Source organism: Empidonax traillii, unplaced genomic scaffold, assembly GCF_003031625.1.
Source record: "Empidonax traillii isolate 1590-97213 ecotype Southwest subspecies unplaced genomic scaffold, ASM303162v1 scaffold38:size1800464, whole genome shotgun sequence".
NCBI lineage: Eukaryota > Metazoa > Chordata > Aves > Passeriformes > Tyrannidae > Empidonax > Empidonax traillii.
This window is the reverse complement of record NW_020955231.1, coordinates 666292-694188: the sequence shown is the minus strand read 5'-3', so window position 1 is coordinate 694188 and position 27897 is coordinate 666292. Positions and strand designations below refer to the sequence as shown.

The 27897-nt window shown below is 44.4% G+C and overlaps 1 long non-coding RNA gene across 2 annotated transcripts; it reads right to left on the bottom strand.

The window, feature by feature from the left end:
• Positions 1-12903: 12903 nt before the first annotated feature.
• Positions 12904-26638, bottom strand: LOC114054722. Of its 2 annotated transcripts, none has more exons than XR_003570558.1 (4): positions 26465-26638; positions 23594-23804; positions 17343-17586; positions 12904-12950 (listed from the first exon to the last, which is right to left on the bottom strand). It is a non-coding gene; the product is annotated as an uncharacterized LOC114054722 (long non-coding RNA). The 2 variants fall into 2 exon arrangements; XR_003570557.1 differs by lacking the exon at positions 12904-12950 and adding an exon at positions 14627-14719.
• Between the last annotated feature and the right edge of the window lie 1259 nt (positions 26639-27897).

The following is a 27897-nucleotide window of genomic DNA, read 5'->3' as shown; positions in this document are numbered from 1 at the left end:
CTACATTCCCCTGCACAGCTCTCAGCAGTGCAGACATGATTTTGTTTGTACCCAGCTCCAGCCATTGATGAAGCTGATAGCTACAAAGTGGCACTGCAGCACTGCATATGGGTGATAGACCACACATCCCACCTGTCTAAGAGATCTGTGGAGGTCCTCAAGGAAAGTTCTCCTCAGTCTGTGCAGCTGCTTAACTCTAAAAGCTGTCCCAAACAAGGAACAATCCAGCTGGCACTCACAACTGAGCTGTCCTTTGTGAACAGGGGCAGGTATTGCTATTTCTACAGTCCCAGGTGGTGGGTGGCTTCTCACCATCAGCACCCTTGCCTCTTCCATCCCATAGAGTGGATTTTCCAACCCAAGGCCAAGCTTTCAAAAACTCTCACCTCCCTTTCTAAGGACCAAAGCAGAGCTTATGATAAGTAAGTGCTTCCCTGAGGAACCTCAGCAACATGAGCAAGCACCACCTGTGACAACACTGAATTTAACTACCCTCAGTGTGCCTGGGAAAGACCCAGGGAGTTCTGGCAGACAGGAGGAGATTCACATATAGCAGTGGGGAGGACAGGACCAAGAGGATTGATGGAGATATTTGTCAGTTTTGTACAAACTTCATTTTTTCCCAGACAAAAGTAGCTGCAGATCCATGGATGTGGCTTGCAGGAGTGCCTCTCCTGGCAGTGTGCCTGCTTTGCCCATGCCTATAGATGTGAGAAAGATAAACACAACTCTGGATGATGATCTTCAGAAATCTACTTTAAAAAGGTGTACCCTTCACAGACCAGGTGGACACCACAGCCATGTCCACACAATGACTGGGAAATGCCACTTTGTTTAAAAATACATTAAGAATCTAAGATATTTGTTATCTTCTTGTTTCAACAGGAATCTCATTTTGATTTTTATATAGCACAAAGGAGGGCTACAAAGATGGTGAAGCCATATGAGGAGTAGCTGAGGTCACTTGGCTTGTCAAGCTGTGTCAAGGAAGATTAAAGTTAGATATTAAGAAAAGGAACTTCACCCAGAGGGTGGCTGGGCACTGGAAGAGGCTCCACAGGGTCATGGCCCCAAGCCTGACAGAGTTCAAGAAGTGTTTGGATAGTGCTCTCAGCCATGTGGTGAGATTCTTGAGACTGTCCTGTCCAGGGCCAGGAGTTGGACTTTGATGATCCTTGTGGGTCTCTTCCAACTCAGGATACTCTATGATTCTATGATATATAGCACTGAGTGTCTACAAAGCTGGGGAGAAGAAACTGATTCATTTTTTTTTTCCAGGATATTAGAAACAATATTCAATTTTCTTCCAAAGACATATGCTTTCCCCATTACCTTATAAACCAGATGCAGACTTGACCCACATCTCAAACATGACAGAAGGGGACACAAGCATTGCTCTAGAGAACCCAGCCACAGTTCAGCACAACAGTTTAATTATCTAGATCAACATCACATATCCTGCTCTAGACATGGGGCTACTGACTTTCAGTGTGATGTCAGCAGTTCCATCACTTCAAGGCCTTTTTATTTTTAAGGGCAATTCCAGAGATTCAGAGAGGCCAAAGTTCTCAAGCCAGCTGGTAAGAAACGAAAATGCTTATTACGTCAATGAGTAAGTCTGCCTTCCTCTGAGACTTCCCTCAACCCCAGGATGAGTGACCACTAGAGATCAGACATTTGCAAGGGCTGTCCCTGTCACCCCAGAACCAGTTAGTGGGAAGAGAGCTGTTATTGCTTCTCTATTATCAGTTACAGCAGGAGATTCCTTGCCTTGTGGCTGAGGCTGTATTGTACATGTGACTCACAGAACATAACTAAACCATGTAAAATGTCATCCTGTGTTTGCCATTAATAAGCTTTCAATTAATAACACAAATATCCGAGAATACCCCGAGCTTGAAATTCCGCACTGTGCTGCCTGGCAGAGCCAATCAGGGCGCTCTCAGAGCCAAGCCATAATAAAGCAGTTTTGCTTTCCAGGAAAGATCAGATCACTCCTTGCTGCTGTAGCTGGAAAACCTCAACCCATGCACATACAGGAAAAAGCATCCTGTGACTTAAAAGGATCACAGGAAAGCTTTCAAACTGAGGTGCAAAGCTTTTATTTTGAAATATCACAAGACATGATTCTGCATACTTCCTGATGTAAGTTACCCCTGATGTACATGGGATTGATTAGCTGTACTAACAGAAAGACAAGAACTGGAGCTGTATTTAGGAGGATCATAGACAAAATTCAATGTATCCAAAATCACAGGTACTAATGTGATGCCACCTGACACCAGTTTTTCCACCACTTATGCAGTTTTTCAATACTCATTGGGCACAAATGAGCTTTTTTCCTTTTGTAAGCACAAGTACACAGGAAACCATGGGCAAATTTAAGCTTGTATGAAACACACATGAACCTTTCTGAAGGTAGATCTAAAAAGCCTGAGGACACAGCCTGGCTATGCATATCCCCCTCACACACACAAAGGCAAAAACAAGGAACGCATTGCCACCTACCCAGGTCCTGCACCCTCTGCTTCCTGTACACAGCTCATCTACCTGTAAGAAAATACCTCTCTTTCTGGTATGCAGACAAAGCCCCTCAGCATTCTCAAGGGCACTTTCTCTCACAGACACACAGAGCAAGGCATCTTCCTTATTTCTGCATTACTTGTGCAACTCCTTCCCTGTATCTACAGTCTTGTACAATCTCTTGCTGTCCGTACACACCTGTGTTCACAACACACCTTGTGGATAAGCAGGCATGCAGACACACAAGCTCACACACACACACACCTCCCATCGCCATGAGGAACTCCAGGTATTGAGAGGTAATCCTCCTGGCTCACAGAGCCTGGTGAAAGGAATAATTAATTTTCTGACGAGCATGAATATCACGCAAAGGCAGCCACATGGATATGGTGGAACGCTTCCAGCCAATATCCATGCAATCCGGATATTTGGATTCACCCATCCCCAGCTTCTGCTCTCAGCAGTGCTGACAGCAGCAAAGCTGAGCTTGCTGTGCTGTTTGGGAAGGCCTCACAGATCTGGCTGGCTGGCCTGGATGGGAGAAGACAGCTGAACAATCATGCATAGCCTGCTCCTCCTCCCCACCAAAGACAGGGAGACCTTGCCACCTCCCATGCCCTAACCTACTGCTCCCACCTGAAGTTAACTGCTCACCAACACCCACCTTACAGCTCTGGTCTCTGGGGCAGGGCAGAGAATTCCACAAGCAGCATCAGTCTGCTCAAACCTGACAGTCCTCCCCAGTGGAGAATTAAGGGCAAGTCCCTCATGCAAGGATGCTAATTCTCCAGGTTGCAGATCAAAATTCTGCCCTCCCCTGCCCCTCCTCCCATCCCGGCTTAAGTCAACTTGTTCTCCTCTGTTTTACAGTTAAGGGTTAAAAATGCTTGTGTAGAGCAACTACAGACCCAAACTCCAGGGAACAGAGGAAAAGGAAGCTTAAAGAAGGACAGGAGATTATAGGCAGAACAGCATTCTTAGACAGTGGTTCAAACTGCACCCAAACCCAGAGGATTCCCAGTTACAGAGCTATGCTATCCCTAAAAACCGCAATATACAGCTCTTCTGTGCAAATGTTCAGCCGGTGTTGCTGTAGCATAATTGACCAGTCTAGACAGAAACAGAAATAATGAGCTTATCATGCTGGACATCTGAGTCCCATTCCCAGCTTTGTCTTCAGCTTTTCACGTGTTCAGGGACAAGTTACCTATGTTCCACAGCTTTAAGATTTACACAGAAATACTTGGCCTGACTGTTTTGTCTGTAAGCTCAGATCACCAGATCATCAAGAACTCTTGTCAAGAGAGACCGTGTGAGTTGCTTATAATAAAAGGATCCCTTGCTGCTGTAGCAAAAGCACAAGCATGTATGGCTAGAGATTTGCAGGCGTGGTTATTTGCACATTGCCCATGATATGCACTTGCACAGTGCCACACACATCACACCAGCAGTCTCTGCACACATCCCACCTCTTAAATGACTTTATCTTGGAATTCCCATCAGGGAAGAAAATATCTGGCAAAGCTCTTTCCAGAAGACCTGAGGCCAGGAACATAGCTGTATAGTCATAGAGGGGAATTTGCTGAGCATTTTCACAAGAGTTCCAGTCTGAGCCAAACTTCAAGGTGATAAAATAAATTTTCCATTGTGTAGGTTTGGATTCTATCAATATTGTTGCTCTGATGCTTCCCATTTGGTTCTTTGAATTTTTTCATTCACAGCCATGATGCTTAGAAATAGTGCTTGGCTTCTGCTGGGAACAGGCAAATTTAGCACTCCTTTGTATGTATAAGAAATCTTCTAATCTTCTCCTATTTTTCTCTAAGAGGAGCTAGGAGAAGAACCCAGAAGAATTATCCTACTGCAGAATTGAGGCTTACAAGTAAAAGCAGAGTCATGAAATGAAAAAGTAAAGGTCCTTGGTCATGCTGACCTTGCTTTTTCAGCTCTTGGAGTTGTTGTCCATCCACAAGAGCTCAGTATGTCACTATTTATATTTGCTAGTAAGTCCTACAAAAGAGGGAAAGTATCACTGCCCCAGTCCAGGATACACTGGGAAATTCTCACAGATATATACAATACTGAAGCAAAAAAAGACAGCCAGTTATCTACCTGGTAAAAGATAGACCCAGCTTTTCAAAGGATGACATACTAAAGTATGGAAGGAATGATAAGGAATTAGTCAAAACGCTGGATTAGAGATGGGTTCAAACCACTCTCCTCATGCTAACACAACTTCCCAGCCCTCCATGAGGTTGCTGGGATTAAAAACAAATGAAAAGAAAAAAAAACAACCACCCCTCCTCAACAACAAAAGCAAATAAACAAACAAACAAAAACAAAAATCCCCAAACAAAAACCCACACACAAACAAACAAACCCCCCACAACCAACAAAAACAAAAAACAAACCCAAAAAGGGGAGGGAGGAAGGAGAGGAAATAAAAACAAACACCACCAATTAAACAACCCCACATGGGTGGAATTTTCTAGAGTACCAAGAGGGCTTAGGAGTGCAAGTCAGTCAGACGTGTGCTTTAAAGTCCCTCCACTGCTTTGGAAGACTTCCAGCCCTAAGAGTAAAATAAAAGGCAGGGGATATATATGGCTGCTAGGCTAATGAAGCTTAATTTTATCCAGCTCCTATTTATTCTTTGGTTTCGCTTCAGAGCTTTGATTTCACATTCCTGCACCTTTTAGATATGCATATATATTTCATAAATAGGCAAATGTATATACACAGACCTGAGCATGGGAGTATGTTTATACATGTAAAGCAACTGGGTATTTACAAGCTGTTTCTAAGGTTATAATATCCATTGCTATTATGAACTGCTTCATTAACCTGTCAATCACATTGCTTTCTCCCTTTCACCCCTCTCCCGTGTTACTCTGTGTGTTGGAAGTGAACCATGTGTGTTTGTGTCAAGTGTATTATTTCAGACAGTACAGACACACAGACACACATGGACGCACGCCCAGAAATTAATATGGTTTCATTGATGCCTCCCCAGGAGCTTGGCTCTGGTCTACCCTCTGGACTTCGCTAGCCATGGAGATGCCTCTCACAGTCATTTATCACCCAGCCCCTGGCCAGTGGCACCGGGGTCCCGGCATTGTGTCCCCAGGCAGCCTGGCTGCCATGCAGGAGGAGGGGCATGTTTGCAGTGTGGTTGCAGTTTGGAAGCACTGCTGATGGACTAGTCTCCAATAAACCCCCCAAAAGTGCTGATATGCTGAAAGCAGCTGACACTGATGGATCTGCTCTCATCTTGCCTTTCAGTCGGCTGCAAGAGAGAGGAGAGAGAGGAAGAGAAACAAAGGCAGAGATTAACTCTTTTGTCACAGAGCTCTGCAGTTTTACAAGGCAAGATAAAGCTGCTGTCCAGGTTGGGTGCAGATGGGACCAGCTCAGCACAGTCTGTTTGATTCTCTATGGAGTACAATCCGGGGGAAAAAACAGCCTGAACTGCACAATGATTTACTGACAGGGCCTGTGCTGCCTAACTGAGCCTTTTAACTTTCCGTGCAGTTACAACCACAGCCAGGGAGACTAGCAGAGATGCCTGGACACCGTTCTGGGCAACTGGCTCTGGGTGGCCCTGTCTGAGCACAGAGCCTGGAGAAGATGACCTCCAGAGGTTCCTTCCCACCTCAACCATTCTGTGATTCTCCCAGACCTGCAGGCCAGCCATTAAACCAACAACACTGCTTGCACTTGCACTGCTTTGGGTGCCACACAGCATAGTCAAATCCACCCAGCAGAGACCCTTGAGGTGTGGACACAGGCTCAATAAGGCATCCAGCTGCATTCATACGTTCCTGTATATGAAATCATGGAGTGGATTTTGTTTGTCCGTGATGCCAGGCATCAGATTAACCAGATCAAGTCTCAAACTGCTGCTTGTGATATCCCCTCACTAGAGCCAGTCAGAATGTTTTAATATAATTTCATTTAATGACATTAAGTTTTGCCAAAATTGAGCTATTTGGGAAACTGGATCTATTTGACTCAAGCTTTTCTTGAGAACACCTTGGTTCCAAGGGGCTCAGTTATGAACCCCCAGTCTGCATTTTTATGTCATTCAGCCACACAGGAGCATTTGGAAAGTTTCCCTCTTCTCTCACTGGGTTGGAAACTTCAGCAGCTGCCAAGGAGCAGGACTATCAACTACCAGACCTCCTTTTTGATGGACTAGCAACATATCCACATGGATGTGTGTTTTCCCCATAGAGTCACGTAAAGAGTTCAATGCAAATATGGCTGGAGATTCACTCATCTCTTTCAAGGCCTTTATACAGCCATATTTAACACTGACAATGTCACAAGTACAGTGGGACTCCAAATTCTCACATGTACAACTGTAGGACCAAATGCCCTCAGAAAGGCAGACTGCGCTACATTAAGCCCAAACACACAAGGAGATACTCATATTAATACTACTAACAAAGATAAAACAATAATATTAGTGCTAATTCTTATTAATAAAAATGCTAAGCAACATTCTTCCTCCTATGGAAAATCTCATTTCATTTGTAATCTTGATTTTCCTTGATTTGAAGAGAAGAGGTGGGATACTTTTCCTAGATAATTCTAAAGAAAAATTCCTAAATCCATGTTGAAAAGATGATAATTTTCCAGTTTCAACAGAAACTGCCAAGTAGCGTCTTCCAAAACCAAAGTTCATATTTTCACTCAAGAAGAAGAGAGACATCTTTTTGGGAGAAAGCCATTTTCCCATTGGGAAACACTGCTGAGCTCTAATACTGCACAGCTCTAATTCTTGCCTAGATTTTTCAAGCCTGGTTTATCCTGCACTTGTGTTGCACAGTTCACAGGTATTCCCAGCAACTCCAAGCAAACCAATCACCGGGTGAAGTACAAATTAACATGAACAAGGGCAGAAGCCAGCCCCAGCTGAATGTTAGGGTTGTTTGAGGGTTTCTGTCAAGACCAGGGTGTTCTAGTCCTGTGCCCTGTGCAACATTATGAACACACAGAAAGAAGCTGTCAGATCTGCAACCCACCATCATAAAGCATAACAGCAAAGACAAGTACATTACACTTGGACATGGACACCCTCTGAAACACAGACACATCACCACAGCAAAAACTCCTGCCCTCACATACACTCTGCTGAACATGCAATCCTTTCTGAAACACAAAAAAAAGATCTCCAAACCAACAAATGAAAAATGGGAGGTTGGGGTGAAGAGTCTTGAGATTCGTCTTTATTTTTCTTTTTAATTCCTAGAGAAAAAAGGGACTTTTAAAATAAAGAAATAATAGTAAAAACAATGTTTCCCAATGAAATATTGATGTGGTTTTTGCCAAATCTTTTCAATTTTTGACTACTGTCACCTATTTCCTTTTAATGAAAAATTCTAAAAGATAACCCAGATCCTGGAGTTTAAAGGGGCTTGCAGAATACTACTCCTACCCAGAAAATGATTTAAAATGAAACCCGAAGTAGAGGTCTCTTCTAAAGTCTGAAAACAACTTTGAAATTTCAAAGTTTCCCACTAAACACAAATAACAGTAATGTCACCATGTCAAATGCAGACAGTCTTGGAAACAAACCCACCAAGGAATTATCGATCATCTCTTCACATGTCTTTAATAAAATCTTGGTCTAAAATCTATCCACAATATGCCATCTGCCACACACTGAGATGAAATATGGTGTGTGCTCTTGGCATCTAACACTCTGATGAACCATTTGTGAAATCTCTGCAGAATTTCACATTCTCAGTAGCACACTTTTCTAGAGAACTGATTTTCAACTTTAATTTTATCTGCGGGCTCTTAAAAAAATAGATCTGACTCTGAAGGGCTTAAAAGACAGTCTGTAGATTGTTACACAGCTCATTTGAACTTGCCTTTTTCAGTAACTTTTATAGACTCACTTAGGAACAGCTCTAATTCCCCAGGGAGTCCTGTGGACCCTGTAACCAACATTTGGTGCTGTAAGGAAGGGCTACATGGACTGGCTGAATGGAGGTCATGGAGGTTTCCAGTGCCAGGGTTAGCCCTCGCTGTGAACACCTCTGAGTAAAACCCATCTTCCCCTCCATCCCAGAGTGCTGAGAGGTGCTTAAGCAGGACACTTGAGCAAGTGCCTGCTTTCAAGTACCTAGGGACTGTTGAAGGAATTCCTCATATGCTGCAGGTTGGGCATGTGCAAGCTGTGTAGAAGTGAAGCCCTAAGCAGTCACTGCAAAGCTGCTCCAGCCAGCGAGCGCTGCCCAGCCACCAGAGCTCTGCGTCCAGGGAGAGCATCCAGGAAGGAGATGGCTCGCCTTCCGGATCCATGCACCCACCTCAGTTCCCTCCACTCCCAGCTAGACCACAAGGGTCCATTTATTCTAAAATATGAAATTTGTATTGTTCCTTTATTGTTCTTTAATGAAAACCCTGTTTATTCTAGGCTTTTAATTCTTTCCATCTATTATGTTTAGACAACTCATTAACAATCATTTGTTATCATTAGACTTCAATTTTAAACTCCTTTTCCCAGAGGAGGCAAGGCAGTGCTTTTAAACATATTTGCATCATAAACAATTTCTGGGCCTCGTGTGCCATCTATTACCCCGGCCCTTCCTCCCTTCTTCCCTGGGCTGGAAGGCGCTGAAAGAGCCTTACCAAGATTTTGGCCAGGTCAGGTCCAAGGTAATGCATGTTTCCCCCTGTCCTGGAGCCATGGAGGGTTCTGCATTAGGACAGCAACCCGGTGCATTAATAGGAAACTCTTGAAATCCTAGGTCATGTAATGGTGAGCTGCTCCTTCCGCTGGGATTAATGACTACATGCTGCAGCTGAATTCATTAGGGCCTGCTAAAGATAGCTTGCTAGCCGGGGATAATGCGTGGGCCTCATTCTGCTCATTTATGGTTGTTCAGCTCCACTGGATTTAGTGAAGTCATTCCTGATTTGCAGCAGGGTCCCTCGTGTGCATGCTAGATAAGCACTACGTCACACTTTGCATTCATTGATAGCTCCCAGTGGGCAAAAATCTGATCCCTGTTATGTCGGCTAAATCCAGATCAACATTCACTGAGGCTGCAAGGCATCCCTTGGATATGAAGTGGCATCAGTATGCATGGAGTGTGACCTGCATAATGAAATTTGCTTTGGTAGAAGGGAGGTTCCTCAAGTTGTACAGAAAGCAGGAAAATAGTTGCCTTTCTCCTCATGGTTTTTCTAAGTTTTGCTTGGTGCTGTATTCATCATATGCTGCTCATCATCAACTGTGACGAGTAAAATGCAGAAAAAAAAGAAATCACTAAGCTGAAATCTTTTAAAGTATTATTTTGATCTCCAAAATCTCATTCCAAATTATGCTTGGAAAATGTTGGCCGTGACAGCCATGTCTCCTCTTTCCCACATCCCAGTGAGCAAGCCAATGATACATCTGTTCAGAAGAAGTTTAGCTCTTATTAGTAGCATCGCTAGATCATCTCTGTCATTGCCAAGTCTTGTGCTGGTGCTAATGCATTGTCGTTGTCTTGATACCCTGGAATTTGGCTATTAAAGCTCATCTGCTTGTGCTATCCCAGGTCCAGTACCATGACAGGAATGCATGTTACTGGATGCATGCACTGTCCAAAGGCCTCAGTTCTACCCAGCTTTAATCTTGTGTTCAGCTTTAAAGACTTGGAGGACATTCACAGGCCTTTCACTTGTCCAAAAGCCCCTTCACACCACCAAGTGCAAAGGAGATATTGCATGTAGCCAAGTTCTGCTGGCTGAAGTACACACACAGGAGAAGAGTAGGCTGGACCACCACACCTATTACAACTTTCCATGTGGATGCTTGAAGCTTGTAAAAAGAGGAAATACTTCATAGGTAATATTGTGGACCGCTCATGGAATTTTTACACCTCTGATGAACTCCACAGCTTGTGCTAAGGATAATGATGATCCTTGCTGCAAGGCTCCACCCCACATGCTAAGTAAATTCCTGCCATTTTCTATCCTTCCTGCATTATTCTGATCCAATTAAAGTCATTGCAGCTAAGTGAAAAGTTGTGATTGACTAATTGGATTTGGAAAGGCAGAACACCCATCGGGAGCCAGGTTTAATTTAGGTTTCCTTAAAATTTCTAAGGCCACTGGCAGGCTAGAAGAGGCAGTTCCATCTTTGGTTGGCTCCAGCTCGGAAAAAAGGGATTAGTTAGTTGCTGAGTGAGCTCCCTGCTGCCTCGTGTCTATGGAGCTTTCCAATTCCAAGGCCTCTGTTAGAGTCTTTCATTTTTTGGAATGCATCTTCTACAGTGGTCCTTTACATATCTCTCCTATGCCCCTTCTATGTCTCTTGTTCCCAGTTTGGTCCTGCACCATTCACCATCTCTTCTGCTTACTCCACACATCAGTGCAGTCCCCTCTCCAGAAACAGGCCTTCCCATGGTCTTGAGGGGCACTTCTGTGCAAGTCATGTACATGGCTGGACTGCACTCCTGGATGTGGGACGTGACTGAAATTTCTCTGAAGTCAAGTGGAAGTTTTACCAGTATGGTTGAAGAGGTTCAACACATGGAAAGCTCTAAGCACTTCTCCAAACTCTGAGTGGCCAACTCCTTTCCAAGTGCCCTGGATGCAGATCCCTGAGGTTCCAACCACGTAGTGAGATACATACAATAAAAGATCAGTTTCCATGAGCATTTAAAAGTGACCAGAAGCCTATCTGTGATATTTCCAACATAAGTCATTAAAAAAATGATACGCCATATCTGCTAAAACCAGAAGTTTCACTGAAATATTAAAATAATTAATCATATCATAGATTCTGAGTACCTTCTGAATTTTAAGCTTCTAATAAGTACTCAAGCTATTTATTCTGATTTACTGCTCAACTTGGAATAGAAGCATTTAAAAGATAACAAACTGAATGGACCACTGATATTGTCATATCCTCACGTGATTCTAAAAGCTGCAGAAACTTCATGAAACGTGTAATAAAAATAAAGATTACTAACACTACCACCCAAACACACAATAAGCCACTTGGATAAGGGCAGTAACAGTCAAAATGCCTCCTAGCAAACATTAACAACAATAAACAATATTTAAGGTGGACTACAAATTTTCAGTTTTGGGACACTTTCAAAATACCTTTATATTTTTTAGTTTGGCCCTTCTGTTTTCCTTTCTTTCTTTTCTTTTCTTTTTTTTTTTAAGATCATGTCTAACAATTTAGAAAATCTCACGTATTTCCAATCTTGCACCCAAAACACAAGACTTCCAAGATGAGCATGTTAAGAACCCTGTCTATTAATACTTGTAAACATTTTCAGCATCAAATACTTGGAAGAAGAAATCACTTGAGCCATCACCTGCCATATTTCTGCTCCTATTGAAAGAAAAGTGTTAAAGAGGAACAGCCAAAGAAACAAATCCCTTCACTCCTACCTGTTACTTTTTTTTTTTTTTTTTTTTTTTTTTTTTTTTTTTTTTTTTTTTTTTTTTTTTTTTTTTTTTTTTTTTTTTTTTTTTTTTTTTTTTTTTTTTTTTTTTTTTTTTAGAAATCATTATTTTTACTTTGGTTGACAACTGCAGTGGAAATATACTCCCTTTTCCACTATTTCTAACCCACTTGAGGATTTTTCAGGGCCTTTTTCAAGGGTTCAACTAAACCCTTTTTTGCAAGCCTGGTCCTTTCCCCAAAGGATGTTGCTACCAACAAAATTTTAACATCATCACTGTTTTTACACAAATGCCTAACACATGATTCTTTCCTTATGGTCTTGTCAGTATAGGAGCACAAGCCAGAAATTGCCAGGACATAAGTTCCCAGCTCCTCCAGATCTTGGCATTGACTGTCTTTCAGAATCTGGCCCCTGAGGCTTTGCAGTTGGCTCTTGAAAAGAAAAAGGGCCCCTCCTTAAAATCACAGTCCGTGCAAGTTTGTGTCTTCCATGAAAATTAACATGCTGGACAGCAGATGGGACAAACACATGCTAGAGGCCAGATCCTTATGCTGGTTACACCAGCATCATCTGCAAACTTGAGGGAACAAGGGCAAACAACAGAACTAGAGCAATTTACATGAGCAGTAGGTCTGCCTTCCTGCTAGCTAACAGTAACAGTCTGGATTTTCAGGCATGGGCACGGAGAGGAAGAGAGACAAAAATTACTACCTTTATACAAAATTGCAGCCCACTACAAAGCTGTCCTAAAAGGACCAGTGCTGTGACATTTCACATCTGATTCAGATGCTTTAAAAAAACCAAAGAACAACACACCACCATACCACTTTGCCAAGGAACAGACTCCACAACTGCCTTTGGAGAGCCAAACAGCCTCCAGGCATACAAAGGTGACTTAATTTCCCCCTGTCTTCTCACAGTGCCTCATTTACACCTTCTCAAAATACATACTTATGGCAAAAATAATGACAGTGCAGTCTGATGGAAGATTCCAGCAGCATCCTGCAAAAGAGCAAAATCCATGATGTTCAGGCAGCGCACAGAAGAACGATGTGTGACACTCTGCAAGAAAGCACTTCTTCCTTGGAAAGTCTTGACTCTTTGACTGGAAGACCCAGATCCTGAACCAGTTTTCTTCCCTTTGCCCAACTCTCCCCTTGATTCTTGGTCTCACTGATTTGAGAACACTCATTCTTTCTCACCATTTCTCTTTCATAACTTTTGTCTGGTAACCCTCTAGGCCAGAAGGACCATAAAAGCTTGTGTTCTACCCAAGTCCTCTTTTTCTGATAAAGTTTTCACATATTCTTTGGGATACAAAGTCTTCAGTTCCTTCCACTCAAGTTACACGTAAACAGTATTTATTCCTTTGTACTTTTCAACAGGAATTGGCACTAAACTTCTTAAGGGTGCTGTGAAAATTCCCAGTGGATGCTAGACACAGCAGGGATTACATATCTAGATAGTCAGACCTGATAGACACTCATGGATTTCTGAAAACAGTAAATTTAGTATGAGCATCTCTGCTTTTGGATCCTCCAGCAAATATAGAACAAAGATTTCTGTGCTCCCAGGTCAAATGTGTCTCTTTCATGGACAGGCTCTCTGGACACATCTGGCATGCTATCAGAATCATTTCCATTCAGTTTGATCCAATGTTCATCAAAGTCAATACTGACATTTCCTGGGTCATGCCAGAGGTCCAGTAATGCTCTATACCTTCCTATATGTAATCATTTAATTGCCTCCCACTAATTACTTCTGCAGGGAGCTGTAAGATTTTCTATCTGCAACACCTCTTCCTGATGGTCTGTGGATCAAGTCTTTACCCAGAAGAAAGGGACTGGCCTGACCCATGTTATAGGAAGGGTTTTGCAGGCCCCTCTGACCCACAAGAGGCTCAACAGCAAGCAAGGGAAAAATACATTTATCATCACTTATATTGGTCAGGATCTATTTCCTGCAGGGCTCTAAATCAGGAAACTCCAGTCACATCTATGTGTACACATATGCATGTCTGTACGAATGTGCAAAAACAACTGACCCCAAAGGTCAAAGAGGACTGCCACTCCAAAATATAAAAAAGCTCTCAGCTCAACTTCAAGGAAAAGGCAAAAGAAAATGATTAGAAAGAGGAAGAAAGCAAGAGAGACAGAGATAAAGAGAAAAAACCAAGGGGAAGATGATTTTCTATCAACAAAACAGCAGGGACGAATTCTAGTTCATCTCATTGGAAACATCTCCTTCATGTGCAAACACCGCCTGGAGCCAGCACTAATCTCCCAGATTAAAGCCTTTTAATAGCAATTAGTCCTCTCTGCACTAACCCACTGGACACTCCAGTGCATATTTGGGAAAGGGGGGAGACTAGAGGGAGTGTCACCAACCATTTAACTCATAAGTGCCCTGATGTGTCCAAATCCTTATCATACACACACATTTGTGCACAGGCCAGGATGCCGTGGCAGTGAAACCTGTTTGGATTGCAGGGGACCACGACAGCTAGATCTGGGTGTTACATGTGTAAATACCCAGGTAAGCTGGATCAAGCCCAGATCCATGAGAGAGAATTTCAAAATGGCATTATGGCAAGCCAGAAGCATTAGCCAGCTACAGTCAGAAGCACTAACATACTACCAGCTCCAAGGGCTATCCTAGCTGGCAGCAAGAGACAGTCGCAGGCAACAAGATGTCCTTAGAGCTACCTTCATGCTACCAGCCTGTTGAAGCAGCCTTGGTACTGCTCCTCCCTGAGACACCTTCGACCATCTCTGGAGAAAAGGAAGAGGAGAGATTTTTTTGAATTGTTTTTGTTTGGCTCATCTCCATAGCCCATCAAAGGTCTTGTGTGATCTCTCGGGGAGTGTTTACAGGAAACACGAGCTGATGTCCTATCTGGGTCTGGCAGAGGGCCTCCACCTCCTGCACAGATTGCTACACCAAGAAAGGTAGATCCTACAGAAAAGAACCTCAGATTGCACACCAGCCCCTATTAACAAACTGAGCAGCTTGGCTGAAATGGCTCAGAGAGGGAAGAGGAAAGTAGGGGACACTGGTGCGAAACAGCACTGTCTGCAGAGAGACCCTGAACATCCCAAATGGCAAGCCAAGCAGAATTTCTTGGAAGGAGCCACATCAGCTGCCCTTCAAGCTATCAGACCACACAAACAGGACAGAAGAAAACCTTCCAAGAGGTGACTGTAGGAAGGGGAGGAAAAACTACTCTGAACAGCTTTCACCCTCTTCCTCCCCTCCTCCCAGCAGTGGGAGCTGCCAGAACCCCTGCACAACCCTGTGGTGCCCCCCACTCTCTAACACACACACACACACACCATCCACAGGGGTAGTGCAATTACTATTCAGGCTGGGGGCTGAAGATAGTCTCCTGGCCCTTCTTCTAATGTAAGGTTATTGTAATTGATATGAAGGTAATTGATAATGTGTTACGGTGAATAATGTCTTCAATTTTCTGCTAAATCCCATTTTTGTAGCCATCTGGGCTCCTCCAACTGCCCCCCTGGGACGCAGAGTAATAGATAGTAATTATTCTCAAGTCATTTACTTTTTCAAAGTGTTTAGTGCTTATCTGTTTTACAATTAAAATGGAAACGACCCTGATTCACTTCCTTTCTTTTTTATTTAAATAGCATTCAGACACACACACACTCTCCTACACGCCCTGGAGCCTGGAGGGTGTGTGCCTGTATGTGCAAGTGCATGTGTGCGTGCATATTATTGTCACAGAGAAACACGCAGGACAGAGGTATGTAGTTCCTCATGCACCTTTCACTTTGAGGCACTGTAAGAGCACAATCACACAGCACTAAGAAATACAAATTGTGTTCCTTTCCCCCCCGCCCTCCTCCCGCTTGTCCCCATGGTGACGAGCAGAGTGAATGCCTCAAAACACCCCACAGAAACACCCCTAGGGAGGGATGCATCCAGCACACAACTTAACGATACACACCTCAGCAAACCTCAGAAACACTACACTACCCCAATACTGGTAATCTGTATAAAGATAAACCTGCAAGCTTTAATAACACAGGCACAGTTATACCTAGAAGAATACAGCTAATCATATAAATGCTGAGACCTATATTAATATACAGCAGTACATGCCAGAATATACATATAAATAAACTAATGCAAGCTATTAAAAGCACCACCAATGAAAAACATACTTTGCACAACAGCTAAACCTATTTCAGCATATGATTCAAACCTCCCCAGTGTTCTGTCCCCTTTGAGTTCTGTCTCAGCTTGTGGTATGCTAGGTGAGACATAAACATATCTACCATGTTCATGGGGATCCACTGTGCTAGAATTAAGGATTTCTGTAACAGTTGTAGACTAAGCCTTGGTAACCAAAGCACAGGAACATCTGCAGCCACAAACTGCCTCAGTGAAACACTAGCAAGGAGGGCTAATAGGAAAATGGTCCAGGAGCTTTCCTGCGGCCAATACTTGGGTGAGAAAATCCAAGTCATTTGAAGCGTGCAGAAATAAACCCAGGGGAAATGCTGCTGTTTCTGTGATGGTTTGAGGAGGAACCTGAACCAGTGACTGTGTCAGACCCAGGCAAGTGTGTGGCCTGTAGGGCTTCAGAAAGAGATTCTTCAAGTAATCTTCAGATGCTCTCCCATCACCATCTCTGTCCCCAGCCTGCAGGCCACTCTTACTGCAACAAAAATTATCTCACTACTATCTTAAAGTTCCTGCCTTTGTCACAGAGTCCTAACACGACATGTTCGGGCAGGTACAGACGGGTGTTGAAGCAGACGCTGAGGGAAGTGGAGATGGTGAGGATCTTGGGACAGCCCTCCACAGTGCTTTACAGGCTCCAGGCTGCAAGCCCTTATCCAGAACTCAAATATCAAACATTTTAAAGATGACTGGCCATATCCAGTCATAATTCAGAACACGTGAGTGGCTGGCATCCAAAAAGCCCAGACTTCTGTATCTCAAAACAGACTCAAAATTTAGGCAACTATTTTTAGAAAACCTTTACGGTACTGTATTTGGATTATAAACCAGATCTTTCCAGACCAGACACAACCATGTAACCTTGGAGCTCAAATCCTCCCTGGAGACAGGACAGGAGGAACCAGGTGGTCCATCCCACTCTTTGCTCCCCAGCTAGAGCAGTTGTGAACAGAGGCTGATACTTCCCCACAGCAAAATGGAGGAGAGACACTGCCCCCCAGGATGGTATCTTGCACACTATTCCCTCTCCAAAAGCCAAACCTTTGCCAATTTCAGCAGCTGGATGATTCAACCTTGTGTAATAAATTTAATTCTGCAGATATATATTTTTTCCCCATCTGAACAATCAGATGACAGCTTCCACAACCAGCCCCACAACCCATATCACCACTGCCCCAGCAGAAATACACTCAAGGCTTTCCTCCGTTCTCCCAGTAAATCGCTGGAGTGCTGCTGTCCTTTGCTGTCAAGGTGAGGGTGGCCCAGACCTTTGAGCAGGAAGATCCTGTTGTTCTTTTGTTCGAGTTTATTTGGAGCTGTTTAGTTTTTTTTCCTCCTCCTCTTCCGTCTCTTTCTGTTTCCTTTTTAATTCTTTTTAATGACTTTCTCCGATGCAATCGGCAGAGGACCACGCAGAGACTGCTTCCCCCTGCTGAGAGGGAAACAAGAGTGAGGAAAAAGGGCACCAAGGGAACTGTTCACATTCTCTATTCATCTCTGCCAGCCTCTGTTCCCTGGTGACTAGCCCCACACAGCCCAGCTGTGTGGAGTTAGCATGGAACGAAGTAGAACCTGAGCCAGGAAAATCCCAGCCGGCACCACGGGATCTGGCTCTGTCAGCCCTGTCAAAGGCTGTCCTAGGTGTCCTAGCCATGAGAATGGCCCTTATGGTCCTACCACATGGGCAGCAGTGTGGGCTGAGGAGGGGAAAAATGTGTTGTTTTCCACGAGTCCAGCAGAAGTCCCACACACAGAGAGAGTGGCTGGAGACCACAGCTCAGCTACTCGGGAACACACATGAGCGCAGCAGCTTGGGAAACCTGCTGCTGGGAAGCCAATGAGCGTGGAAGAAGCAAGCTTAAGACTCCTGCAGTACTCACAAACTCTCTAGTCCAGGCACTCCCAAGTGATGCCATCTTTTGTTCCAGCAGCTCCCCCACCTCCAACTTGGGAATGAGCTTGGTAGAAGCCAGATGGCTCTTCCTCCATCTGCTCGCTGGCACTTGGCTGCATATGCATCAGGGAGCAGGGTGACTATCTGGGCAGGCAGGACTGCATAGTGGAAGCACTTTGCAAGGAATCAAAGTTTGCTCCAGCTGGTTGCATTTGGTGAGGATCAACGCCCTCTCCCACAGGCTCCATCTCAGCCAGTTGCAGGGAGCACCTCACCTTGGCAAACAGCCTCTGCCCTGCCCTGCCCTGCACGTGGGACAGCTCTGGAAAAGCTCCTGCTGCCATTGCAGGCTCTTCTGATTGCCAGGCTGCTGCTAACGAGCCATGCACGTTCCAGGGTTGCAGGGAGAGGGGGAGAGTTCTGAGCTGACACTGGCCTGGGCTGGAACACAGGATCTGGTGGCTGGTGAAAGGCTCATGTGCTTACCGTACTGCAGCTCCGCAGGGGACACCTGTCCCAAACGATCCCTCCCCTAGGAGGAGCCTGTTTAATTCTTAGTTTTTTCAGCACCAAAGAGGAACTGTGATCTCTGTTGCACGGTATAAAAGTTGTTTGATAATCAATTATCTTCCAACCAGGAAATTTCAAAGCATTTTGTACCCAATAGCTTGCTAGCATTGCTTTCTGTCGGGGGAATACATAGCATGTGCTCTATGTTTTCATTGATTTTGGAGGTTTTCCATGAGGGAAACGAAAAAACCTCAAACTAAAAATTCCTTTGAAGTTCCCACTGCTCTGTCAGCTTTCAAGCAGATGAAAAGGATGCAAAAAAAGCAATGGGAAAAAAAGCAATGCAATGACCCAGGTACTTTCCTGTTGAGACAGATACATCCAGACCATCCTTGGCTGAGGTATATTCTGAAGCACCTCCAGACAAGATCCCAACATCTGCGTGGTGATCTCTATGGTGCTTCTATGCTCCATGAGTTAGCAAAGGCTTTTACTACATCATCTCCCTCCATTATAGGGATACTTGTTTCTTTCGGCTTATTAGCAGGTAAGCAGAGAAAATGGTTGTTTACCTGCTTCTTGATATCTTTCATTTATACCCTGGGAAACTGAGCTTTTTACACGCATAGCCTTCTCCTCCGTTTTCACATAAAACAATTCCTTAACCTTTCCTCACAGACCCTGGTTTCCAGCCCTATGGCAGCCTTCAGCACTATACAAGACTCTACTGCACTATTCCAGAGAGCTGCTGGGACCTCTTGTGTCTCAGCACTGATAAAATGCAGACCCTAACATCATCTTACTGCAAGAGTGCAACATTTGTGTCTCCCACACAGCTTGAACTCTGCCCTCCCCCTAGACAGTGCACTAGTTCCCCCATTCCTTAATCAGATGCAAACTGAGCCTTTGCATCAACTGAATTACCCAAGTTTAATTTATTTCTCCAGCATATCAAGCTATTTTGAGTTACAACCCTGTCCTCCAAAGTTTGGAGAGTTTGCTACTCTCTGGTTGGTTTTTATTTTATTATTGAAATCTCTAAAATATTGATCAGAACTCAGTCCAGGCCAATCCCCTGCAAAACCTCCTCCCTTTTCAAGGAATAATTGCATCACAGTTGAGGGCCACTTTGTGTCCAGACACAGTAACAAGCACAAGTGGGAACCTCTTCCAAGTTGGCGGCTGATCCAGCCACACCCTGAATGAGTGCAAACGAAGTATTATAAAGGAGCAGGGGGTGGAAATCAGCTCTGAAAAATCAAAATAGTGGTTCAGCCAAGAGTGACTGATAGTGGGAAACTAGTTTTCAGCTCAAGCTGTGGTAAAAATCTAAGGAAATCCCAGGACTACAGTTCCAGATGAAACACTTGTTGACAGCCATTCTCTTTCTGACCTAATGGTCTGGAAGAGAGGAAGAGAGAGAATCTGAAACCCTCAGCAGATTGTTTCCAGGTCTTGCTTTTCTCTTGCAGTTCACAGTATATGTGGATGCCAAGCAGCAGCAGGGGAGAATCAAAGGGGTTAGATGGTGTGCTTTCCTTCTGCTCTGCCATCCTATAGCAACTCATCCTGGTGAAGAAAACCAAGAATGAAAAGATCTGAGGTTGATAAAAGAGGAAAAAATAGAAAAGGAATATAGCAAAACCTGAAACTTCTTGAAATATTCTTGAGTAAAAGTGTTTCTAACACAAGAATAAGACAGTGCCTTTATCAAAAGCTTTCTTCACAATATCTTAGTTAAGAAAATGCATAAGTGTGGAAGCCTCTCTGTGAGGATACTTAAACCATTGGGTTGAAATAGCAGCACCACAACAGAGCATAGAAGGGTATTTACAGCGATTCTCTTTTCTGCTCACTGCAATATATTTATCAGTCAGTCTTCCCCTTAGTATGTGATGCAATCTCCAGGTCTCCTGCAGGACTTTCAGGGTTGCAGATTGACAGACTGTTCTAGGTGCAAAGCCAAAACAATTACATCCAGGTAGACACTGCACAAACTCAGAGTTGCACAACCCCATGGGCCTGTCCAAAGGGAACAGAGACAATGGCAGTACAAATGCTCCTTGAACAAAGCAGCAGGGAGATTTGGCAGATACCCGAGCAGTGACATGCTGGCCGTTAGCCAGAGGGTCCAGCAGCCTAACAGCTCTGGTTGTGCAGTACAGCAATAACCACTCACAGCCACAGGGGAGTTTGTTGAGGCTTCTGAGCAAGGCTCTTAATCATCACTGTTGCTCTTAGTGCCCATGAGCAGAAAATAACACCAAAACTTAAATGTTCTCAACACTGCACCACAGGACAGTACCAACAGGACTGCTGCAGATTGCTACACAGCAAACTGCCAGTTCCAGCCACTCCAAGCCCATCCTAAGCAAAATTATCCCACATTTTTGCTCTCCTTTACATTGAGGAACTCCTCTAGTGAGCAACTCCTGGTTTTCGTACGTTACAGACCACAAGGCAGAACCAAGGTCAAGCTGAGAAGTCAGTGCATACATTGGCGTCTGGATTGACAAGACCCATAGTGGGTACAACAGTGCCTGATCCACTGATAGCCACTCCTCCAACATTACACAGTCGGAGGCTGAGGGCCCATGGACAAGCTTAACATCTCATTCCGCCCAGAACATCCCCTTTCTGTGTTCCTTGACATATATGTCTTCTAGTAAGGCACCTTCGTGATGGAGGGATGGCAAATAGCATGTCTCAAACTCAGTCTCTACTGTCATTTGTTAAGACCAATGCATTCCTCAAAGCTATGCCCGGCTCTGGAGTCTGATTCGAGCTCTCCCTCGGGAGCCTAATGAAGCCCATATTAATCCTGGGAGCACATCCCAGCGCGCAGCTAAAGGCCACACCTTCAGCCCAGCGTCACTCGGTGGAACAGGGCAGCTGTGGCAGGAGATGGGGCACTGCACTGAGGTCAGCTGAGCTTAGGCAGGAACTGAGACAGACCAGGCCCCCTCACCCTGCCAAAGTCTGCACATGTCTCTCCTCTCCTTGTCCAGGCAAGACAGCAGCACAGAGGTCAAGGTGCTCTCTTTCAACTCCTTTTCCCCTGATCTCCATCCTCCTCACACCCTGCAGGGCATCCAACACACCAGCCCTGCACGAGCCAGCTCCAGCAGCCAGGTGGGTATCTCTGCTGTCCCGCTGCCGTTCCCTGGCTCTCCTGCTGCCTGCAGCCAGGAAAGCCCACTCCAGCCCACTCCAGCCTGCCCAGGGTGGGCGAGCGGGCCGAGGCAGGTCGTGTATCACCCGGGGCGGGGGCCGAGGCGCGTCCCCTCAAGATGACTTCAGTTGCATTCCAGCGAGCCTGGCAACCTCCCGCACACACAAATAAAAGGAAATGAGAAACTTGGCAACAAAGAAACTGGCAGGGAAGCCACAGAGGCACAGAGGAACGGGAAAAGAGATTAAACACAGGCTCAAGAGCCCCAGCGTGCTGAGCCTTCCTCTCTAAAGCCTCCCTTTAACTTTGATGGGGGGGCACAGGAGTCTTCTTTGCACTTGAAAGGCCAAGAGGAGGGGCTGGATAAAAGGGATACAGCATTATCCGGAATTGAGAGCACAAGAACACGCTACAAAGCTTTAAAAAAAAAAAAAAGTGCAGGCACCCAGCCTCTCTATATACTTTCCTTGGTGGAAATCAAGAACTAAGATCTGAATCTGGCCAGAGAAGAGATCAAAGTGGAGACATTACAGGAGGAAGTTTAATAATACAAAATAGCCTGATGAATTCTCTTCCCAAGTTACAGCTTTTTTTTTTTTTTTTTTTTTTTTTTTTTTTTTTTTTTTTTTTTTTTTTTTTTTTTTTTTTTTTTTTTTTTTTTTTAGCAATAGGATAACATATATTTGAGGCCCTGCAATTTATAATAGCAGACACTGATTTGTATTTATACTATATGCTATCTAAGAGTCCATCCCAATATATTAGACCGTTGGTGTTTCTGTGTGTTGGGATAACTCATAAATGTGCTATGGTGCTTAGAATTTTTGGGTGGCAGTGGAACTATTTAAATCAATCCATTGCAATACTGAGACAGAATTCACCTGCAGTGTATACTGCAGAATCTACAGTACACTTTAAGGTTTGTGTTAAGATCCATTCAGAAGCCTGTGCTTTGTACATCATGAGCTGGGTGATTTCCTGTACAGAGTATGTATGTTGTGGAGCTGAGTGATCATAGATACAATATCTACCTTGCTCTTTATGTATCATTAAACATCAAGCACTTAGCTGGATCTAGAGTGGGGATGAAGACAATCCTTTCTTATCAAGGGGAGAGATTGTTTCAGAAAGTAAATGGGAAATGCCCACAAAGCCCCACACAAACCCTTCTCTCTCGATGACAAAGGACACACTCTCTATGCAGTTGTGGCAGTGCAAGGCAATAGGCAAAGTATTTGCACCAGGCCTGAGAAGAGCCCAAAGCAGTTGTTTTTCCAGAGCTAAACTCTGATTCCTTGAATGAGCTAGTTTCCTCTTATGAAACACACTGGGATGTTAAAGGATTGCTAGTAGAGAACCAACTTACTCCTTCCAGACACACACATATCACACACTTGGAAGATGATATTTCTTATTATTCCTTAAACAATCATAGCAGGTAGCAACAAAATGTCAAGGGGATCCATGGGACTCAGAAGACCTGAATGATCAGGCTGTATAAACTACCTGTGAGAGCACAGGCCTGTGTCACAGCACTGTGGCAGCTACCTTGGAGAATCTTCTCCCAAACAGACATCATCACATGAGCACTATCTGCCACTGATGCAAAGGTATCTCAGTGCCACAGACGTCTAGCATCACAGATGCCTGACTGAGCATCCATGTATCATGAATCGCCTCAGTACATGGACTGGGACAGCAGTGAAGAAATGGATTAGGACTGGGACAGTAAGCTCCACTGGAACATGAATGCAGCAGATCTAGTGGATAACTCCTCTGATTTCTGGCTCTGTGGATCAGAACCAGTGCCAAAAAGTGGGGTTCCCGTTGATCGGGAAAAAACCCACATCCTGACATACTTACCTGGTGATACGGTGAATCGTGGTGACTACAAAATTTTAACTGTCTGGCCATTCTGCACAAAGGAACATAAGGCTGGTCAGATATTCATGTGTCCTCTTCAAAGGGGAGATAACAGGTTTCTGTTCACACTCCACGTAACAATTGGTTCATACAGCATGTCAGAGGTGCCACTCTCTCCAAGGTTCTGAGGTCTATGCCCAAGCTTCTTTTGCTGAAAAGAAGGGGAAAAGAAGAATAGAGAAGCAAATTTTTCTGTGGGATCTGCAGCATTCAACATCAGATGAGAAATTTTCCTTCATGACTTCATTCACAAGAAGACCTGTGATCCTTTGATTCCTTTAAATCCCTAAACTCAGATGGAGAGAGGATTTCCAAGTCAAAGGGATGGATTCTTGGCTGTATAAGCACAGTGGTTCCCAAGAGAACCTTAGGCTGAATCAATGGACAAGGAACATTTTCCAAAATAGTTGTAAGTTGGAAAGTTCAAGCAGAGGGACAGTGTTTTCAAGACAGTATGAAGCAATCAGAATAAAGCTGGGATATTTCTTTCTACATCTGCTACTGTATCTTGGTGAGCATCTAACCTACTCTGGACCTGGACTTCCCCATTTGCAGAATGGAAAATGAAGAGGAGGTGGTCCTTACCTCCAGCTTAGACTTTCTACAGAATATAGGGACAGAGTTCAAAAATGCTCAGTTTTCCTTTCTATGAAGCAGATGAGCTATATTCTTAACCTCCTTTTTCCCAGGGGGTAATGCTTCCTCTCCCACTGCTCCAGATGGGTTTAGAACTGAGAATACCCTGTTCACGGCTTCTGGCCCACTGCGTGTCTTACTTAATCTGCAAAAATACCAACCTAAAACTGCACTCCCTGGCCTGGAAAAATGAGGCTATTGGAGCTGCCCTGGCAAAGGCTACATGGTAGTTCTGTGGCATCACATCTCTGTCCTCATAGGATGTGGGCTGCAAGCTGACTCCGCTTAGAGAGAACATTAACTACACCTCTTTATTATTGAGAAGAAATTTATTGGAGACATCCCTCCCTCTCTCCAGCTTCTCCTTTACCTTCGCAGAAAAGTAAACATTTAATTTTTTTTGTTGTTAATAGATTTAATGTTCATTTGTCGGTAGCCTAGGGGCAGGAACGCATGACATTTCAAATAATTGTTGTTTCGGGGGTATCCTCTGGAGGAAAATGCTGCAAAAGTGTGGAGAAGATTTAAGTAAATTACTGTGTCAGCTTCTATTTATTCCTTACATGATTGCCAGAGGCAGGGCTGCGAGATAACCATTAGAGGCCCAGCCATAAAACAGGGAAGCAGAATTTCAAAAAGCCGGAGTGCCATTACTGGAAAGTTAGTGTGTAACATGTTAAATTATCCCCAAAGTAGGGGGAGGCAGGAGGGGGAAGCCACGTGCCTAAGAGTGAGAGAAAAGAAAAAGAAAGGAAGAAGGACTGTGTAAGTGAAGGGAAGGAGTTGCTCCCTGAGGAAAGAGTGAAAGATAGATAGATAGATAGATAGATAGATAGATAGATAGATAGATAGATAGATAGATAGATAGATGAAGAAGAAATGAAAACTCAGGCAATTCTTGAGTATAGCTCTGAGGGCCTGCCATGATGCTTGAGGACCTTTGGAGCAGGGTGTCCAGTTTTGGAGGCCTGTCTGATGGTGTTGAGGTGAAATGTCTCAGGAAGAAGAATAGCTGGGCACTATGCTTGAGGTGTTTAAAAGCTACATGATGATTCAGCTGAAGTGGAGCGAAACAATTCCTTTCCCAGTAGCCAGAATAGGCTGCAGACCTGGCAAATCCAGTTGCATCTGTATAAGTAGTTTGGGCCTGGTTCCCTCCCATTTTGTTGCCACAATATCTCTTGGGAGAAACCAGGGGATTTAAAGAGAGTCCAGTTTCCTGATCATTGAGGTATCTTGGCTCAAAAGAAAGATGTAGGCACCAATATACCAAACTAGCCCACAGCATGGGGCCGTGTGGTGGAGGCATGTCCCATCTGTCCCATCTGTCAGGACCCAGGACACTATTCCCTCTTGTCCCATCTCAGCCTTTGCCTGGCTCACAGTGAATTCTTGGAGGTTTACTACATAGTGCAGGGAAAGTGCGTGGGGATGAAAGTCTCAGCTACGCCAACAATCTGCAGGACACCCCAACAGCATCTACATGGTGGCTGACTAGTGGGAAGACAGGCCTCTCTACTCAGAACAATCAGCTTCAAGCTGTCCCATATCAGATCCTTCCCATCTTCCACCTCTCAACTGTGGGACAGTGTATCACCCAAAGGACCAGCGTAGGCCAGAGGCAGCCTCAGCTCTGCTTAAGACCATGAACACTGCTGCAAGATGATACTCGGGCTGAAAGTTAAGCAAGTCTTGAAAACAAAAGGGAGGAAGCTTTCCTGGAAGGAATGGGAAATGCTCAGTGTCCCTTTGACACTGAAAGGGACAGGAACCAGCTCATGAGCCACTGGGGGCAGGAGGAGATCCCGTGGAGCAGCCAGCTTGTTGTATCTGCCAGGCAGGATTTCTGTTGGAGTATCTAACACAGCAGGAGAAAGAACTCCTGGCCCTCTGCTGTAATCAGGCCTGGCCCCCCTAATGCTCTCACAAGTCAGCCATCCTTTGCCCCTCACATCTAACATTCCTTGTTGTGTCCATTTGTGCTGCTCTGGACAGACCCTGCCTGTCCTGCACCAGCCTCCTCATCTGCCTCCCTCCACTCCTGTTTATTACTCACGCTCTACAGCTCAGCTCTGCCCTCTCACTCATTGCCCAGAAGATGCCGGTTCTCCCTTTCTTTCAGTGTAATTTATTTACATCATGAAAAACAATTAAGTTCCAAAAAGTCTTATTTACCTCAGAGATCTGGTTTTATCTTCCCCGGCATCACTCTTCATTTGTTCCTGCCATTGCTTTATTTTTCCTCACTCTTTTGTCCAAAGTAAGCTCGGCTGTGTGGGAGGCAAGGGGCTAACAAACTTGGGAGTCGGGTCCAATAGCCCCAGCCTCTCCAAGTCAATGGCTCTGCTCCCACCCTCTCACCCAAGAGGATGAGAGTCCAACCACACACTCAACAATAAATAACCGGGAAGATTTTTTTTTCTTTTTTTTTTAAACGACTCACAAGGAAGACTTGCTGGTTAAATCATTGCTAACTCTCAACCTCCTCAATATTTCTTTGCTAATAGACTTCAGGTTTAATTGAAGGATCTTCTCTGGACTCTGTCTAAGGCACCATTTTCTCTTTAACCCCACCGCTCACAGCCTCACAAAAGCCAATCCATTAAGGGTCTTCATTAGTTTGAGCACCAGCCAACCACCCAAGCGGCAAAGGTCAAACACAGTCACCTGTCACAACATGGCAGTAAAACTACTAATTGTATGGGAACAAATGAGATAAAAAGATGGTACTATTATGCTATTTGATTTATTTTGTTTCCAAAGAGTCATTTAAGACTAATTTACTTTGCAAGCTATAGAGTGGGCCTGTGTGGATAGAGATACTTCTGTGAGCAAACGTAGGTGTGTACATGTGCACGTGTGTCTCTCTCTCTCTCTTGTGGATGTATATACACGTCTGAATATACAGGGGTCTGAAATGCAAGTCTAGGGAATCATAAAGTCATGGCACCATAAAGACTTACATTTAACCCTTCATACAGGCAGAACCCCACATCACACCAAAAGAGCTCTGCATACTGCAGTAGTGGCTCAGAGTCAGTCACATCAGCCCTACTGCTGCCAGTTCACTTGTCTGAGCACCATTCCTCAACAGCCCAGCTGCAATGGCAACAGCCAAGGGGGCCAGTACAGGATCCCATTTTGGAAGGGCACTTGCTTTGGAAACTGTTCTCTACTTTTTTTTTGTGCTCAGGAGGAGAAAATGGCCCACATGCCCTCTGGTGGACACGTGCCACTTAGCAGCTCTAGGATCAAAATGGAAAGCTGGAAGGGGCCATATTTGTAGACACAGTCATCTCTGTAAGAGGTGTTTAAAGGCTTACTCTCTCTCCAGATTGTCCTGGAAATCATGTTCCCAGTACATGTCTGTGGTCACCCACTGAAAAAAATCTGCGCTTTCTGAGACACAAAATACACAGCTCAGCCTCGCCTCTTCATTATAGGTGCCAAAACAACACAGCCATCTTCACCACCAGTTCCCATTACCAGATGGGGGATCAGTTTTCCTGGAAGAACACATAAATATTATTTCTCCAGGAATAAAGACTTTCTTATTCAAACACAGGATCCAACTTCAGGCTATGTAGTCACCCTTCAGCACAGCAGAC